Raw genomic sequence first — 19,927 nt, 5'->3', positions numbered from 1 at the left:
CAATCTTTCCCAGCATCAGGGTCTTTTCCAGTAAGTCAGCTCTTCCCATCAGGTGGTCAAAGTATTGGAGTTTCAGCTTCAACATCAGTCCTTCCAATGAACACCCAGGACTGATCTCCTTCAGGATGGACTGGTTGGATCTGCTTTCAGTCCAAGGGACTCTCAAGAGTCTTGTCCAACACCACAGTTTAAAAGTATCAATTCTTCTGTGCTCAGCTTTCTTTATAGTCCAACTCTCGCATCCATACATGACCACTGGAAAAACCATAGCCTTGACAAGACGGACCTTTGTTGGCAAATAATGTCTCTGCTTTTTAATATGCTGTCTAGGTTGGTCATAATTTTCCTTCCAAGGAGTAGGCGTCTTTTAATTTCATGCCTGCAATCACCATCTGCAGTGATTCTGGAGCCCAGAAAAATAAAGTCAGCCACTGTTTCCACTGTTTGCCCATCTATCTGCCATGAAGTGATGGGACTGGATGCCATGATCTCAGTTTTCTGAATGTTGAGCTTTAAGCCAACTTTTTCACTCTCCTCTTTCACTTTCATCAAGAGGCTCTTTAGTTCTTCTTCACTTTCTGCCATAAGGGTGGTGTCATCTGCATATCTGAGGTTATGGATATTTCTCCTGGCAATCTTGATTCCAGCTTGTGCTTCCTCCAGCCGAGCATTTCTCATGATGTACTCTGCATATAAGTTAAATGAGCAGAGTGACAATATACAGCCTTGACGTACTCCTTTTCCTATTTGGAACCAGTCTGTTGTTCCATGTCCAGTTCTAACTGTTGCTTCCTGACCTGCATACAGGTTTCTCAAGAGGCAAGTCAGGTGGTCTGATATTCCCATCTCTTTAAGAATTTTCCACAGTTTGTTGTGATCCACACAGTCAAAGGCTTTGGCATAGTCAAGAAAGCAGAAATAGATGTTTTTCTGGAACTCTCTTGCTTTTTCGATGATCCAGCAGATGTTGGCAATTTGATCTCTGGTTTCTCTGCTTTTTCTAAAACCAGCTTGAACATCCGGAAGTTCACGGTTCACGTACTGCTGAAGCCTGGCTTGGAGAATTTTGAGCATTACTTTACTAGCGTGTGAGATGAGTGTAATTGTGCAGTAGTTTGAGCATTCTTTGGCATTGCCTTTCTTTGGGATTGGAATGAAAACTGACCTTTTCCAGTCCTGTGGCCACTGCTGAGTTTTCCATATTTGCTGGCATATTGAGTGCAGCACTTTCACAGCGTCATCTTTGAGGATTTGAAATAGCTCAACTGGAATTCCATCCCCTCCACTAGCTTTGTTCGTAGTGATGCTTCCTAAGGCCCACTTGACTTCACATTTCAGGCAACCCAATTAAAAAGTGAGCAAAAGATCTGAATAGACATCTCAAAGAAGTTATATGATATCCAAGTAAGCATATGAAAAGATTATCGACTTTACCTGTTGTTTGGGAATTGTAAATTAAAACAATAATGAGATACCAGTACTTCATTGAATCACTAAATTCTATTAGAATGGCTAAAATCCAAACACTACAACAGCAAGTGCTGCTGAGGATACCCAGCAACAGTAACTTTCATTCATTGCCGGCTGGAATGCAAAATGGTACAGCTGCTCCTAAAGATGATTTGTCAGTTTCTTAACAAAGTTAAACATAGTTTTGCCACTCAATCCAGCAATCGTGCTCCTAGGTATTTACACAAATGAGTTGAAAACTTAATCCACACAAAAACTTGCACATAAATGTTTACAACAGCTTTAGCCATAAATTGAAAGCAACCAAAATGTTCTTCAACAGGTGAATGGGTAACCAAACTGTGTTACATCCATACAATCAAATATTATTCAATGACAAAAAGGAAAAAACTACCAACCCACAAGAATTAATCTTAAATACACGTTGATAAGTGAAAGAAACCAATCTGAGCAGGGTACATACTGTGTGATTCCAACTACTGTACATGACATTATGGAAAAGGCAAAATATGGTGACAGTAAAAAGATCAGTGGTGGCCAGAGGGCCACCCAGTGGTGGGGAAGAAGAGAGGATGCATAGGTGGAGGGAGTACTGAGGATTTTTAGGGCAGTGAAACTATTCTGTATGGTACTGTAATGGTGGATACATGACATGATGCATGTGTCAAAACCCAAAGAATTGTGCAACACGGGAGAATCCTAAACTATGCACTTAAGTTAGTAATAATGTCAATATGGTTTCATCAGTTACAATTCATCAGTTGTAACAAACATACCACACCAGTGGAAGATGTTAATAGTATAATAGGGAAGCTGTGTGGGGTGGGCTTAAAACTCAACATTCAAAAAACTAAGATCATGGAATCCGGTCCCATCACTTCATGGCAAACAGGGAAAAAATGGAAACAGTGAGAGACTTTATTTTTCGAGGGGCTCCAAAATCACTGCAGATGGTGACTGCAGCCATGAAATTAAAAGACACTTGCTCCTTGGAAGAAAAGCTATGACCAACCTAGACAGCATATTAAAAAGCAGAGACATTGCTTTACCGACAAAGGTCCATCTAGTCAAAGCTATATTTTTTCCAATAGTCATGTATGGATGTGAGAGCTGGACTATAAAGGAAGCTGAGTGCCAAAGAATTGATATGTTTGAACTGTGGTGCTGGAGAAGGCTCTTGAGAGTCCCTTGGACTGCAAGGAGATCAAGTCAGTCAATCCTAAAGGAAATCAGTCCTGAGTATTCATTGGAAGAACTGATGCTGAAGCTGAAACTCCAATACTTTGGCCACCTGATGTGAAGAATTGACTCATTGGAAAAGACCCTGATGCTGGGAAAGATTGAGGGCAAGAGAAGAAGGGGATGACAGAGGATGAGATGGTTGGATGGTATCACCGACTCGATGGACATGAGTTCGATCAAGCTCCAGGAGTTGGTGATGGACAGGGAAGCCTCAAGTGCTTCAGTCCATGGGGTTGCAAAGAGTCAGACATGACTGACTGACTGGACTGAACTGTAGGGGTTGGGGGGAAGGCATATGGGAACTCTGTACTTTCTATCAGAATTTTCTCTGAATCTAAAACTGTTCTATAAATAAAGTCAATTAGTCACAAAAAAGAGAGAGAGAGAGATCATGCTGTGAACTGCTTGATTTATCTGAAATGTAATTAATTGATTCCAAGGACAACTTAATGCCAAGCACTGGGATGTCATGTACAGAAAATTCAAGAGGAACTGTGGCAAAAGTGCTAGTGGCCTACCCAATATCCATTCTCCTCTCTACTTAGTAACAGTAGTCAGTGTATTAAATGTATTAAATAATACACTTTTCTGTCTCCATTGTGAATAGGTATGGTGGCCATGTGACTAAGTTCTGGCCAATGAGGTATAAACAAGTTATAAATAAGTTTTTGCATTTGACTTTGGGTAAAGTTATTTAAAAAGGTCCTTTTTGGTGGTTGGGGGTGATTTTATCATTATTATTCTTTCTTGCTGAGACTAAAACCTGATGGCTAGAGCTCCATAGCCCCCCTGCCACCACAGTGCTACCTTGAAGATGGAAGCCAGGTGCCTAGAAAGGGGGAGTGGAGAGGTGGAAGAAGCCTGGACTTCTGATGTCTTCTGCAGTTTCTGTACTAACCCTAAACTACCTACTTCTGGACTTCTTTTACAAGAGAAAATTAATTTTTTTAAGTCATGTAGTCATCTTTGTTACTATCAATAGAACCCAATCCTTAAGTGATACAGGAAATGAAAGATACTAATAATGAATGCATACCACACAGGTCAACTAAAATCTGCTGAATACAGTGCCCAGTAGATGCACAACAAATGTGGAAACCATTTATTCGGTTTGTTTACTGTGTTGAAGATAAAGGTCAAAACTTAGAGGGAACCACTAATAGGCTTATTCAATATCCTGTTTCCTTCCATTGAAATTCTATCATTCCTTTCTGCCCACTGATCCCTTCTATAAACTTTTCTAATATTTTAGGTATTATACAGATTATAAAAATATGCAGCTATGCACTCAAGAAGCTTACAAGCTAGCTGGAAACGCAAAAAGACTTTATTGTCAACAAGTGAGAAAAGGTATTCTTTCTTGGTGGTTTAGAGAATCAGAATTCTTTTTTCTCCTAAGCAACTGGAATGAGACTACCTCTTGAGAAAGATGCCCATATTCATTTAGAAGATATTCATGAAGGCCCCTTAGAGTAAGGGTGAGACACATATACCCCCACAGTGAGACAAGTTCATCTAACAACAGGGGTTGAAAGGCTGAATCTTGCTGGGAGAAAGACATCTGGGAGGAGAGACTGTGGGAGAGAAAGAGTGTTTAAAATGTTCAGAGATGGGATTTTAAGTTCCTTATGAGGAGTGTGTGCATGTTATGCAACCTCATCTTCTCTTCCTCATAGGTAGGTGTCCATAACATCTGTATCATTCTCTAATGCTTTTGTTCCAGGAGATTCATTAGAGGAATTTGAATAGGTATTGAATTTTGCATCCAGGTTTGCAGGAGGAAAAGACAAACGGTATTCGGGGCGTTCTGGAGCTGGGGGTAAAGAGTAGGGTAGACTCTAACATCTAGGTCACAGAGAAAAGAGCACAGAAACAGACCTCCAGTTAAATGATGGATTGAACCATATGTAACTCCGCTTCTTCCTGAAATCTCTCTTTAAAAATGGGAAAACACAAACCTTCAAGGTAAAAAGATGTAGTCAAAAAAGTGAAAACCCTCTAAATGAGAAAAAAAGCAGAAGCTATTCAGAACTTGCTATAGGAAGGAGTCAGCCACCATCACTTGTGTTTGGCAAAGACTCAAAGGCAGGCAGAGAATTGGGGAATCTTTACAATGAAAAAACGAGAAGGCTTTAGATCTATTCTGAATGGAGGTCACTGTCCTGGGGAAGTTACGGATGGGCTAACTGGAAGTCAGGCTTCTTATGTGATTGATTTGGCTTTCTCTGTTTGGTCCTGTATTGGAAGTGGGGGCAAGGTATAAGGAAGCCGACTCATTGATAAATTCTGACCATTCTCATGCCAGTTAGATGCTAACCACCTGGCCTCCTAAGCCGGTTGCTGTGGAGGTTCTGGGTCAGTGTTCTGTTGTCATACATGGAATGGCTATTTGTCAATTCATATGGTTGATCTCTTACAGAAGAGGAGATGAAATCGCTAACATTTTGGAAGCTGGAAAGTAGAAGGATGGTGGGAACTGACTTAGCAAAGTCATCATCTATCAACAGACCAGGCCAAGAGAAAGCCCGATTTGCCCCCAAAGAACCACTGAAAGGCTTGAAAATGGGCAGCACCAGGTACCTCAAGAAGCAGAGGTAGGGGTTTCCCTGGTGGCTCAGTGGTGGGGAAACCACCTGTCAATGCAGGGGACACAGGTTTGATCCCTGATCTCAGGAGAGCCCACATGCTGCAGAGCAACTGGGCCCATACACCACACCTATTGAGCTGTGTTCTAGAACTGCAACTGCTGAAGCCTGCGTAACCTGGAACCCATGCTCTGCAGCGGAAGAGGCCATGGCAATGAGAAGCCTGTTCACCGCAAGGAGGGGCCCTTGCTCACCGCAACTAGAGAAAAGCCTGAGCAGCAACAAAGACCCAGCACAGTCAAAAATAAATTTAAAAAAAAGAAGAAGAAGAAGTAGGGGTAAAGTTAGGACTAAAAACACAATAATTGGTTAAAAGTGTACTTCAGAAGCAGACATCAGACTTCCTCCCTAGCTCCCAAGTCACTCCCCTCCTGGCCCCTGCAGAAGGCTTAGGGTTGATTCCTTGGAGAGGGTAGAGGTCACCCTATCTAGTTAAGGATAGGGGTGCCATACTAATGAGAATTCAGTGAAAAATCACTGAGACTCTTGCACTACTCTCCCACATCAGCAACCAGCGTTAGAAGCCAAGTATTGAAGAAAATTTTTCAGATAATTTTGATATGAGCACATATCAAAATTTCATTATCATCTTGCAATGAGGATGAAGCTTTGTAATAGGATATAGGAGAAAGTGTGAAATACTTTTAAATGGACCGAAAGATCACTGAGAAATTAGAGACTATGCACTGTTTTATAACAGTCTGATATATGGAGACTTCCCACTTATCAGATTCTATGGGATTTATACTTTTCTCTATCTTTTAACTGTTTCACAACTCTAAAGAGATATAAGTTAATTTGTTAAAAACTGATAATAATGCAAATAATTATTGTCTTTAGATTTTCAAAAAAATTCTGTTAGGTAAAGCTTCTATTGACATCCCTGTCCCCCTACATCCTACAATAAGCTGGCTTTGCAACTACTAAGAAAATTGGTTTCAACAATTCTGATAGGCTCAGATACTTGGTCTGGCCTTTGGATTTTCCTTCGAACTGATTGTGACATCTTTTCCAGTTCTCTCAATAATTAATAAGTTAAATCTTTGACACATTCATTTCATATTTGCATCTGAGTCTTTTCTTTTAATGATAATCCATTAAGAAATCAAATTCAAAGATCTACTTTTAGTAGAGATATTTGAGAGGAAGAGACTGGTTAGAAAATCATTTTACATTAGATACAAAAAACGAAAGAATATTTGGTAAAAGTCACTATACTCTTAACTGAAAAGTGGGTGGATAACTGGTTTCTCAGAAGTTTAATCCCGTTAGTTGTGAATATTTAATCAGAAATTCTAATTTCTTCCTGGAAAGAGGCTGTATGTAAATTACTTCGTGCAAAAATTGCATCCTGGTCCTAGTTAGGACTTTTTTGTTTTACAGATGACGATTCCCAAAACTCCAGTCCAAAGCTGTGCCTCTAAATACTTGTTGTATCAGTGCTACACAAGATGCTGGTCTGAAATGAGAAACTGACCTTGCTCCAGAATATAAATCAGCATTCTGCTTCCTTCACTGAAAAATCTTCCTGCAAAAAATAGTGAAGGGAGATTAACATGGTGCCTGCTACCATAGTTTATACACTAGCACAAGGTTTCATCTTGTTAAGGACTGGTAAAAACAGATTACACAAAATGGTGGAATGTACCCAAAATGGAATATTATTCAGGCTTAAAAAGGAATGAAATTATAATACATGATACAACATGGATGAAGCTTGAATATATACCATGCTAAGTGACTAAGCCAAACACAAAAGGACAAATAGTATATGAGTTCACTTATATGAGGTAGCTAGAATAGTCAGATTCATGGAGTAGAATGGTGGTAGCCAGGGGCTGGGGGGAAGGCACAGGGAGTCGTTGCTTAATGGTACACAGTTTCAGTTTGGGATGATGGAAAAGTTCTGGAGATAGTGATCATAGTTGCAAAGCAATATGAATGTAATTAATGCTGCAGAACTGTACACTTGCTGCTGCTGCTGCTGCTAAGTCGCTTCAGTCATGCCCGACTCTGTGCGACCCCAGAGACGGCAGCCCACCAGGCTCCACCATCCCTGGGATTCTCCAGGCAAGAGTACTGGAGTGGGGTGCCATTGCCTTCTCCAGAACTGTACACTTAAAAATGGTTAAAATGGGGACTTCTCTAGTGTTACATTGGATAAGAATTCGCCTGCCAATGTAGGGGACACAGGCTTGATCTCTGGTCAAGGAAAATTCCACATGCCGAGGAGCAACTAAGCCCTTGTGCCACAACTACTGAGCCTGTGTGCTATAACCACTGAAGCCCTCAGGCTCCAGAGACAGTGCTCTGAAACAAGAGAAGCTACCACAGTGAGAAGCCTGTGCACCGAGAAGAGTTGCCCTGCTTGGCCGCAACTAGAGAAAGCCTGCACACGGCAAGGAAGACCCAGGGCAACCAAAAATTAATTAAGTAATTAAATTTAAAAAAAGAAAAAAATTTTAATGGTTACAATAGTTCAATTTTAAGATATTTATTTGTGAATAGCATTGAAACATGTATATTACCATATGTGAAATAGATCACCAGTCCACGTTCGATGCATGAAACAAGGCACTCAAAGCCAGTGCACTGGGACAACCCTGAGGGCTGGGGTCGGGGGGAGGTGGGAGGGGGGTTCAGGATGCGGGACACATGTATACCCATGGCTGATTCATGTCACTGTATGGCAAAAATCACTACAATATTGTAAAGTAATTAGCCTCCAATTAAATAAATTAATTTTTAAAAAAGATATTTATTTGCCTCATAATTTGAAATAGGATTAAAATGATAAATTTTATCTTATGTGTATTTTGCCACAATTTAAAATTTTATTTATTTATTTATTTAATTTTATATTTGGCTGTGCTGAGTCTTTCTTGCTGCATGGGTTTTTCTCTAACCTGCAGTAAGTGGCGGAGAAGGCAATGGCACCCCACTCCAGTACTCTTGCCTGGAAAATCCCATGGATGGAGGAGCCCGGTAGGCTACAGTCCATGGGGTCGCTAAGAGTCAGGCACGACTGAGCGACTTCACTTTCACTTTTCCCTTTCATGCACTGGAGAAGGAAATGGCAACCCACTCCAGTATTCTTGCCTGGAGAATCCCAGGGACGGCGGAGCCTGGTGGGCTGCCGTCTCTGGGGTCGCACAGAGTCGGACACGACTGAAGCGACTTAGCAGCAGCAGCAGCAGCAGTAAGTGGAGGCCACTCTCTAGTTGCAGTGCACAGGTTTCTCATTGAGGTGGCTTCTCTTGTTGTACAGCATGGGCTCTAGGCACATGGGCTTCAGTAGTTGCAGCATATGGGCTCAACAGTTTTGGCTCCCAGGCTCTAGAGCACAGGATCAGTTGTTGTGGCATACTGGCCTAGTCTCCCCTTGACATATGGAATTTTCCTGGAGCAGGGATCAAACTTGCGTTTCCTGTGTCTCCTGTATTGGCAGGCAGATTCTTTACCACTGAGCCACCAGGGAAACCCTGCCACAATTTTTTTAATTGCATACTAGCTAGACCAGAGACACTTTGAATTGTATTATATTAGATTCCAGGTTTCTCAAACTAAATTTATCAACCCAACAGATTTCTTCACACACTACAAATTACCTTTTCTCTACTCCCCACTCCACATATATTCTACCACTTTCTCCACTACTCACTTGGTTACTAATACTAGAAACCTGTGAAACGTTCTAGAACCCTTCCTTTCCCTCATCTTTGTGTATGTTATCTAATCCTGGTTGTCTAACTGTGCTGGTTGTAAAGAAATGGTTCCTCAGCTTCAAACCCTCCCACCTCTACTTTATTTTTTGGTGCTGGGCTGGGTCTCTGCAATTCACATATTTCCTTTGCCAGCCTGGCTCTCCGTTAGCTTCTGCCAATAGTGGGAGATCTGAGGCAGGAATGAGAGAGAAGGGACTTGCTCCTTCCTGTTCACTTCCTGTTTCTATCAGTGTCACCCAGGCAACAGTTGTTCATGCCAGCAGTAACAGTTGGTTCCATCTTTGGACTTCTTTCCATATTCCCAGAAGGAGCTTCATCACATTCCTCAGAGATGCCGGTACCAGCCAGCCAGCCACCCTCCTCAGAGGTCTGAGTCCTGAAATGCAGGCCCTCCTCTGAGCCACTGAGGTACCAGTATAAGTCAGTATAAGGCAGCGTGTTCTCTCAAGGTCTGGATTCCACCTCTCTAAGGCCCCTCCTTCAAGTGTTTGGTCCCAATAATCCCAACCTTGACCTTTATTTCTCCATCTACTTTTCACAGTTACTACTTTCCTGTTTCATTTTCCTTTTTCAATTCTCCAATACTTGTGATAGCTCTAATAACTCCTGGTGTTCATTTCCTCGGAGAAGGCAATGGCAGCCCACTCCAGTACTCTTGCCTGGAAAATCCCACGGATGGAGGGGCCTGGTAGGCTGCAGTCCATGGGGTCGCTCAGAGTCGGACACGACTGAGCGACTTCACTTTCACTTTTCACTTTCATGCATTGGAGAAGGAAATGGCAACCCACTCCAGTGTTCTTGCCTGGAGAATCCCAGGGACGGGGGAGCCTGGTGGGCTACCGTCTATGGGGTCGCACAGAGTCGGACACGACTGAAGCGACTTAGCAGCAGCAGTTCATTTCCTCAGTTAGATAACTGCTGTGGTTTCTGTTTCCTCATTGAATCCTGACTAATAAGAAAATAGTCCTAAGCGTGGTCCTAGGAAAGAGACTTTCAGATATAGGATTTGGGGTTGATTTGATCATACCCTTACATTCAAACTCAATGTTGAGCAACTCATCAATGGGAAATGAGATGCAGTAACATCACAGATAATCAGCTTATCACCTTAAGTCTTTTGCATTGAAGTGCCCACTAAAACAATGCTTTGGAGCCATGCTTGACTATTTGATGGTAGTGGTGATTATCATGGGGCCTCAGTGGTATTATCAGGGGGCTCAGTGGTAAAGAATTAGTCTGCCAATGCAGGAGACATGAGTTCAATCCCTGAGTCAGGAAGATCCCCTGGAGTAGGAAATGCCAATCCGCTCCAGTATTCTTGCCTGGAAAATTCCATAGACAGAGGAGCCTGGCAGGCTACAGTTTAAGGGGGTGCAAAGAGTCAGACATGACTGGGTGATTGAGCTGGCACGCACACATGCATGGTGACTGTAACAACTATAGGTTGGGAGTGACTTTATTTTCACGCACCGAAGAACTTACATAAAGAAAGGGAAAGTCCAAGTCATTAAACATTAGGCTCAAGGTACAACAAAAGCTTCTACAGCAGCCCTAAAAGAGCCCCTTCCTTTTTGTACCTGAAGACTAAAACAAACAAAAATTTAATTGTGTAGTTTTCAGAATAACAACAGAAGTTATCTCATAGCCTTGCCAAAACTCTCTGGTGAAAGACAGAACATTACTTGGGAAGAATATGATACTGAAACTTGGAATGAGGACATTAGGACTGACTCAAAGCTAAGATTCTAGAATGCTCAAATCTCTCCAGTATCAGTGGAAACAGCCCTCAGCCCTTGCTTAAAGTCCTGTAATTATATCATCTGAAGGATGCCTATTTTCCTCCAATTTCACTCTCACCACTCACTGTTAACTGTAGGGTTTCTCAGTGCCTGTGGATAATTCTTTGTTGTGAGACGATGTCCTGTGCACTGTAATATATTTAGCAGCATTCTTGACCTCTACCCACTATATTCAGTAGCACCTTCCCTAGCCTGAGTTGTGACAACCAAAATTATATCCAGACATTTCCAAGTGCACCCCAGGGGGGAAAATCATACCAGGTGAGGACCTCTGCTCTAGATTCATAACTAGGGTCAGATCTCAACATTTTCCACAGATTGACTGGGAAGAAATCATTTGTTCTTAATATTGCAATACTTTGCTGATTTATATTTGCAGAAACTTGGAGAAGGTGCAAAACAATGGATTCTTCCTTTCCAAGAAGGAAATAAGGAAGATAGAATGTAATATTAGATTTGGTTGAATTGTTGATGTGGGCACACTTATCACCATTCTAGATTTAATGTGTTAACTGTGCAGCTGGAAATGGCTCTAATAGTTGGTTGACTGAAACTTCATTTTCATGGTGACCTATATTCAATAAAGTTGAGATGCAAAACCTTCTGGCATAACTTAGAAGGAATCCAAAGTCTTAAGGAGACAAGAAAGTTGGAGTGGCTCTATCATGTATGAACTGCCACCCCATCACTATTGCATCTGAGAAATCCCAGAGGACACTCCCTTCTCTATCTAATGCATTGAGAAATATATCAGTGAATGGGTAGCAGTATGTCTGTTAACTATTTGGTGACTCTTTTCTGTAGACAGGTTTGACGGAGGGAGTAGGTATGGTTGAGATGAGTTTCTGGATTTCAGTGGAGAGAAGAGATGGGATCCTGGAGTAGCAGAGGTCAAGTTAGTGTGAGTGAAGAGACAACGTGTAGACTTCCTTCCAAAGAGTATAGCAGGAAACAAGGAGGGGAAAACCGTCACTTTACAGTGCAAAATCTTGACAAACACTACCTCATTGAGGTAATCAAGGCAATAAGTCATGATGACAGTGCATACTTGCCTAAATAAACTAGGGCTGCCATAACAAAACAGCTTAGACTGGACGGTCTAAAGAACAGAAATCTACTTATAGTGCTGAAGCCTGTGTCGACCAATTCTGTTTCTGCTGAGACCCCTTTTCCTGGCTTGTAAATGGCCACCTTCTCACTGCATCCTTACATCATGGAGACAGAAAGGTCTCTGGTATCTCTTCTTATAAGGACACTAATCTTATTGGATCAGGGCCCCTCCCTATTACTTCATGTAAAAACTTAATTACTTCTGATAGGCCCTATGTCCAAAAACAGTCAAACTGGGGCTTATGGCTTCAACATGTGATTTTGGGGAGAGTGGACAGGGGAGGAAACAATTCAGTCCATATAATACCCTTGATATAATTTGATGAAAATGTCACTTTCCCTCTGTGCTCTTTGTCCCCAAAACATATAACCCCAGTCAAATAATGAGGTAAACATCAAACAAATCCCAGTTGAATGATGTTCTACAAAATATTTAACCAATATTTTTCAAAACTACTAAGGTCACCCATGCACCTATCATCAATTAATTTATGACCAAGGAGGCAAGAATATACAATAGAGAAAAGACAGGCTTTTCAATAAGTGGTACTGGGAAAACTGGACAGCTACATGTAAAAACAATGAAATTAGAACATTCCCTAACACCATACACAAAAATAAACTCAAAATGGATCAAAGACCTAAATGTGAGGCTAGACTTTATAAAACTCTTAGAAGCAAACATAGGCAGAACACTCTTTGACATAAATTGCAGCAATATCTTCTTTGAACCACCCCTTAAAGTAATGAAAATAAGAACACAAATAAACAAATGTTTATTTGTTTATTATTTATTTATTATTATTAATTTGACCTAATTAAACTTAAAGGCTTTTGGGGAGTGCCCTGGTTGCCTAGTGGTTAGGGTTCCAGTTTTCACTGCCAAGAGCCTGGGTTCAATCCCTGGTTGGGGAACTAAGTTCCCACAAGCTGTGCAGCATGACCAAAGAAAAAGTTCCTTAAAAAAACAAAAAATAGCACTACCATATTATCCAGCAATCCCACTCTTGGGCATATATTTGGAGGAAATCATAATTTGAAAAGATACACGCACTCCAATTGCAGCTTCCCTGGTGACTCAGACAGTAAGAAATCTGTCTGCAATGCGGGAGACCTGGATTTGATCCCTGGGTCAGGAAGATCCCCTGGATAAGAAAATGACTACACACTCCAGTATTCTTGACTGGAGAATTCCATGGACAGAGGAGCCTGGCAGGCTATACAGTCCATGGGGTTGCAGAGTCGGGCATGGCTGAGAGACTGACAGTATTCATTGAGGCACTATTTACAGTAGCCAAGATACAGAGGCAACCTAAATGTCCATTGACAGAGAAATGGATAAAGAATATGCAGTACAAATATACGATGGAATATCGCCAGCCATAAAAAAGAACAAAATAACTGAGTGAAGTAAGACAGAGAAAGACAAATATCATACGATATCACGCCTATGTAGAATTTAATTTAAAAAATGAACTTATTTACAAAACAGAAACAGACTTAACAAATATTGAAAACAAATTTATGGTTACAGAAGGGGAAACGTGGGGGGAGGGATAAATCAGGAGCTTGGGACTGACACACACACACTACTATATATGAGAGAGATAACCAGCAAGGATCTACTTTATAGCACAGGGAACTATATTCAATATTGTGTGATAACCTACATGAGAAAAGAATCTGAACAAGAATGAATATATATATATATATATAACTAAATCACATTGCTGTACACCTGAAACTAACACAACATTGTAAATCAACTATACTTCAATAAAATTTTTAAAAAACAACTGCCAAGATCATCAAAAACATGGAAAAATCTGAGAAACAGTCACAACCAAGAATAGCATAAGAAGACATGTCAATTGAATATAAAGTGGACCCCCAGATGAGATCCTGGAACACAAAAGTAATCTGATGCATGGGTTTTAACAATTATATAATGATATTGGTTTATTAGTTATGACAAATGTGGACTTTCTTAGTGGTCCAGTGATTAAGAATCTGTCTTTCAGTGCAGGGGACACGGCTTCCATCCCTGGTCTGGGAAGATTCCATATGCCGTGGGGCAACCAAGCCCATGTGCCACAACTACTGAACCCAACTGGCTTAGAGCAGATGCTCCACAAGAGAAGCCACCACAGTACGAAACTGCAGCTAGAGAGTAGCCCCCACTTGTCGCAGCTAGAGAAAGCCCGCACACAGCAACAAAGACTCAGAATAGCCAAATATAAATAAATAAATAAAACTTAGGAATAAAAGAAAAATGTGTTATACTACTAAAAAAAAAAGACAAATGTACCATACTAAGATAGACGTTAATAATAGGGGAAATTGGATATAATATATATAGGAACTCTTTATCTTCACAAGTTTTCTGTAATCTAAATCTGTTCTAAAGTAAAAAATTTACTTAAAAAAAAAAGACAATGTGGGAAGAATTATCATAATGAGCAGCAGGAATGAAAGCTTTGACATGCAAGAATTTTTGGCAGTGACTGATTGATCCTGGTGTCCCATGTTAAATGGACAGCTCAATAAAATGTTACTGGAGTTCCACTTATGGTGTGTTCTAGTAAGACCCTGTGCTGGACCTGACATGGACTCTGGACAAAATATACCACAAACCAACTCTCTGAAGGCACTGGAGAGCAATTAAAAAAAAAAAAAAGCAGATAGATTTTGACAGGGGGTCAACACCTAAAATGTAGCAAGCAATAGCATGGGTTGAATTTTCTATCTTTATAGTCTTGAACCTGAAGGCAGGCTTCATCCAGGGCTACTTACTTCAAGCACTAAAACTCTGATAGAAAATTCACAGTCTTTCTGGCCTGAAAGACCAGAGGAGAGAATTGGGGGGGAAACCACAACTGTTGGACAGTGAGAGGATAATCCAAGAAAGGAGAGAACCAGAGACAGTGAGCCACATAATTCATGTTTAAACACTGTTCAACTTCTGGTGAACCCCTGAATTGCATATTTTGAGGGCAAACTGCAAGCAGCCCAACCAAAGATAAAACAACTGAACTGAAATTTATGCTGCAGCCCAAAAACAGAAGTTGCAGTTTGAATCATCCATAATGGTAAGCTAAAACAACCACAACAAAACTGACACTCTTTAAGAAAAATAACTGTCAGACATCTAATAGAGACTAGTCAGAATATAGTCTCCACAACAATTCAAAATTACTTAATGTATGAAGAAACAAGACCATGTATCATATCTTGTCAAGAGAAAAGACAATCAACAGAGGTGGATACCAATATAATACAGTTGATGCAATTAGCAAAGATTTTTAAAGCAGAGATTATAGCCACTTTAAATGATACAAAGGGAAAATGCCCATAATGTATAGGAAAATAGGACATCTCAGCAGACAAACTAAAATGATAGAAAAGAACCAAATGGGAATTTTGGAAAAGGAAAAAAAAATTCTGAAATAAGAAATTTTCACTGGGTAAGTGTAATAACAGAGTAGAGATGATAAGAGTCAGCTTAACTTGAAGACAAGTTAATAGGAATGATCCAAGATGAGAAACAGAAGTGAAAAATCATTGGAAGGAAAATGAACAGAGCTTCAGAGGTCACCAACAATATAGAAGAAAAACCTAATGTATATTAAACTAGAGTCTCAGACAGAGAGGAGAGAAAAAGAGGCAGAAAACAATATTTGAAGATACAATGATCAAACGATCAAAAATTTCTCAAATTTGTTGATAGACATACATTTACAGACCCCAAGATTTCAGTAAATGCCAAGTTGTGTAAATTCAAAGAAAATCATGCCTAGGCATAGAATATTCAAACTACTGAAAACCAAAGAGCATATTCTGAAAGTAACAAGAGAAAAATGACTCATTGCATACAAGAGAATAAGGACTCAAAAAACTACTAATTTAGGGACTTCCCTGGTGGTCCAGTGGTTAAGAATCTACCCTGCAATGTAAGAAACACCAGTTTGATCCCTGGTCCGAAAAGATCCCACATGCCATGGAACAGCTAAGGGTGTGTACCCCGCCCCCCCAGTTACTGAGCCCACGCACTGAAACTACTGAAGCCTGTGTGCCTAGAGCCTGTGCTCTGCAGCAAGAGAAGCCACTGCAGTGAGAAGCCTGCACACAGCTACTAGAGAATAGGCCTACTTGCTGCCAACTAGAGAAAGCCTGAATGTAGCAACAAAGACCCACTACAGTTGATAAACAATAAATAAATAAATATATCTTAAAAAAAAAAAAACAACAGCCTACTACTTTTCACCAGAAACAATGGAAGATAGAAGACAGTGGTTGTGCCATGCAGAGTGTGGGATCTTAGTTCTGTGACAATTCCAGTGAATTCTCTACAATTTAGTCTTTGGTTTCAATATACGCAGGTAGGACATTGACCTGAATGTGAGAGGTAAATAACATTGCCTACAGATAGATATTCTAACTATAACTCCATGGCAAGCATTCTTCCTGCCTCAGGACATTTGCACTTGCTATTTTCTCTGCTTGAAAGGCTCTTCACCCAGATATCCCTGAGGGTTTCTCCTTTAGTTCCTTTTAATCTTTATTCAAATGTCACTTTTCTTGGTGATGCTTTCTCTTTCCATCTTATTTAAATCTCAAAGTAATTGTCATCATATAACATATAATATAGTTTACCTTATTGACTTTTTGTGCCCTTTGGAAAGCAAAGCAGGGAAGGACAGGGAATATTATCTAACTTGTTCAATGCTATGCCCTCAGTGCATAGAACAAGTAGATACGCAAGAGATATTTACTGACTATGGAATACTAGGCTATGCAGAAATTTTACATAATGAGGTAGAGTTAAACTGTTATTCATGGTTTCCTCTCAGACACTGAGGGAGAGCAGAAATATGGATTTTAACTTATTATCTTAGTTTACAAATTTTTTTCAGTTTACAAATTTTTTTCAGTGTTGGGAGACACTTGAATATATTTGCCAACTTAGGGAGGGAAAGCCAATAGAATTGGATGGGTTAATAAATAGGAGAAAGAGGATAATTAATGGAACAAGGTACATGAGATAACAGGAGATAGTTCTAGAGCACAGTGAAAGCACTATGCTTGGGTAAGAGGAGCTTTGCCGTGAAAAGACCTGAAATTGAAGGAGTTATCAACCAATGGCCTCCATGATCCTGGTGAAGCAGATGAAGAGGCCAAGGCTGAGGGCAAGGGCTTGAGGAGTGTGCTCAGTTTATGAGGGTTTAGGAAAGGTGGTATGGTTGTATTAACAACATTATTTTATTTAATTCTCCCATCAGTCCTATGCGGTGTTATTATCTCCACTTTACAATACCATTCCATTTCACAAATACAGGAAAAGAAGCCCAGAGATTATGTTAACTTGCACAAGACTGCACAGCTGATGAATGATGGAGCCATTTTAGGAAGCTCTAACCCAGGTCTTGCTGATTTCAATCTGCACTTGTCTTCACCTCATGCATCTCAGCAAAGAAATAGGAATGGTCTCCAGCTACCCCATCCTCTAATGTAATGGTCCCCACAGTGGAGTAGAATGGGCACATCCAGAGTGTGTGATGGTCTACTGGGATGTCAACAGAAAATGCTACATTTATATTTATACTTTTTAAATCTAAAAAAAAAAAATAGAGAAAATTCAGCTTTGCTACTATTTAATATATAGATAGACTCTGGCATCCTTATTTGGTCTAGATGCCAGCTGGCTATGGGTCATCTTAGTATCTTCAGGGAGACGTAGGAGCTCCACAGTGCAAAGAGATTGATAGTGCTCACCATATTCTATTTTTTGTGTTTAAGTGATGACATCAGTGTGCTCAATTTTGTAGAACCAAGACCTTGATGTAGCAGAATCTTTACAATTCATTCTTTCTTTATTCACTTAAGGCTGTGCTGTATCTTCATTGCGGCCCACAGGCTCTTCATTACTGCTCATGGGCTTTCTCTAGTTGTGAGGGTTACTCTCCAGTTGTGGTGCATGGGCTTCTCATTGCGGTGGTTTCTCTTGTTGTGGAGCACAGGCTCTAGGCAAGTGGGCTATAGCAGTTTCAGCGTATTGGGCTCAGCTGGCCCATGGCATTGGGATCTCAGTTCCTGGACCAAAGATCGACAGTGTTCCCTGCCTTGGCAGGTGATAGAATCTTTATGATCCAGTGGTTTATGGTGAAAGGGGGATTGATGACAAAGATATTTGGCTTCAATATTTGATATTTGCTGAGTGTTTGTTGTTGGAGTATTAAAATAGTTGTCAGAACCTATAAATAACTCACATTTCTTTTATTTTTTTCCTTCTGGGTAAGACAGTGGTGAGGGATAACATACTTTTCTTTTTACAAAACAATAAGCATTCAAATTTGCTGACTTTTTTGATGATGATAGTAGTATGTAGCAGTATGCTCAGTTGCTTCAGTCGTGTCCGACTCTGTGCAACCCCATAGACAGTAGCCCACCAGGCTCTGCCATCCCTGGGATTCTCCAGGAAAGAACACTGGAGTGGGTTGCCATTGCTTTCTCCAATGCATGAAAGTGAAAAGTGAAAGTGAAGTTGCTCAGTCGTGTCCGACTCTTAGCGACCCCATGAACTGCAGCCTACCAGACTCCTCTGTCCATGGGATTTTCCAGGCAAGAGTATTGGAGCGGGGCGCCATTGCCTTCTCCAATGCAGCAGCACAGATATGAAAAAATAATGTTTTAAGTTCTTTTCCTTCAAGAGAAACTTGATAGTGTAATGAATGACAAATAACTGCTTTTTGAAAGCTATTGTAAACAAATATTTTGAAAAATGATATTTAAAGTGTTTCTATATTTCTTGCCGAAAAACGTAGAAGAATATCACTTACGAAGTGTTCATAATCGCATGCGTAAAACCTTGGAAATAGTTTTCTACTGTGTTTAAGAATCTTCCAAATAAGAGATTCAGTGAATTTTAAATATATTTGCTAAAAACACAACATCTATTGATTAACTTGCAAATGCAACTGATTAATATCACAGAAGATAAGTATTAACTAGATGAATTCCAATAAAATTCAATGGGACTGAAAAATGTTTCATGTTTGAATAAGCCCAACCAGCTAGTTTTTCATTTGGATCCTTTATATATTTTTGTGAGTTTCATTTCCATTAAAACCAAGTAGTAGACAGATCATAGAGACAAACTTTTGAAATTTTAACATCATAGTTTGTTAAACTACCATTTCAAAAGCAAAGCAAAGTCAATCAGATTGCCCTTGATTTAAAAAATAATGTTCATGGGAGTAAAAAGGGCTGTTTGTATGGATAATAAACAAAATTTTATATTTCAAAATAATGTGTTTATTTCAGTTTCATCTCATCCTTTAGTTCTTTTGGTTGCAGTGGGTCTGTGTTACTGCGAATGGGCTTTCTCTAGTTGTGGCAAGTGGGGGCTTCTCATTAAGATGGCTTCTCTTGTTGTGGAGCACGGGCTCTTAGGCGCTTGGGCTTCAGTAGCTGTGGCTTGAGGGCTCTAGAGTTTGGGCTCAGTAGCTGTGGTACACAGGTTTAGTTGCTCCTCAGCATGTGGAATCTTCCTGGACCAGGGATCGAACCCATGTCCCCTGCATTGGCAGGTAGATTCTTATTCACTGTACCACCAGGGAAGTCCTCATCCTTTAGTTTTTAAATTTTAATATTTTTTGTGATTTAAAAATGTACATAATATATTAGGATAGGATAACACTGACAAATGTTCCCTTAGGGTTGCCAGATTTAGCAAAATAAAAACAACATGACATACTTGTTTTTTTAAACCTCTATTCTTTTTGTTTTAAACTTTTATTTTGTACTGGGGTACAGCTGATTAACAATGCTGATTGTTTTAGGTGAACAGCAAAGGAACTCAGCCATACGTATACATGCATCCATTCTCCCCTAAATGCCCCTTCCATCCAGGCTGCCACATAACATTGAGCATAGTTCC

At 40.2% G+C, this 19,927-nt stretch overlaps 1 protein-coding gene and 1 long non-coding RNA gene across 9 annotated transcripts in view; one reads left to right on the top strand and one right to left on the bottom strand.

Annotated features, from left to right (window-relative positions):
• EXD2 (exonuclease 3'-5' domain containing 2) overlaps positions 1 to 19,927 on the bottom strand; it is a 107,310-nt gene that overhangs the window by 66,990 nt on the left and 20,393 nt on the right. For 7 of the 8 annotated variants that reach the window (XM_081513532.1, XM_081513533.1, XM_081513528.1 and 4 more), the window contains exon 2: positions 6,835 to 6,885. The gene's annotated coding sequence lies outside the window, so the exon portion shown is untranslated. Of the gene's footprint in view, positions 1 to 6,834; positions 6,886 to 8,965; positions 9,322 to 19,927 lie in introns of those variants that run through there. The other variant, XM_081513526.1, reaches the window with a different exon arrangement.
• LOC145514776 (uncharacterized) overlaps positions 9,352 to 19,927 on the top strand; it is a 29,947-nt gene continuing 19,371 nt past the window's right edge. The window contains exon 1 of the long non-coding RNA XR_014060451.1: positions 9,352 to 9,531. This is a non-coding gene — a long non-coding RNA (uncharacterized LOC145514776). The remainder of the gene's footprint in view (positions 9,532 to 19,927) is intronic.

The sequence above is a fragment of the Giraffa tippelskirchi genome, chromosome 7 (genome assembly GCF_054371585.1).
Source record: "Giraffa tippelskirchi isolate mGirTip1 chromosome 7, T2T-mGirTip1v1.2.pri, whole genome shotgun sequence".
Lineage (NCBI taxonomy): Eukaryota > Metazoa > Chordata > Mammalia > Artiodactyla > Giraffidae > Giraffa > Giraffa tippelskirchi.
Note: the sequence above shows the minus strand (reverse complement) of the source record. Positions and strands in the feature narration are given on the sequence as shown.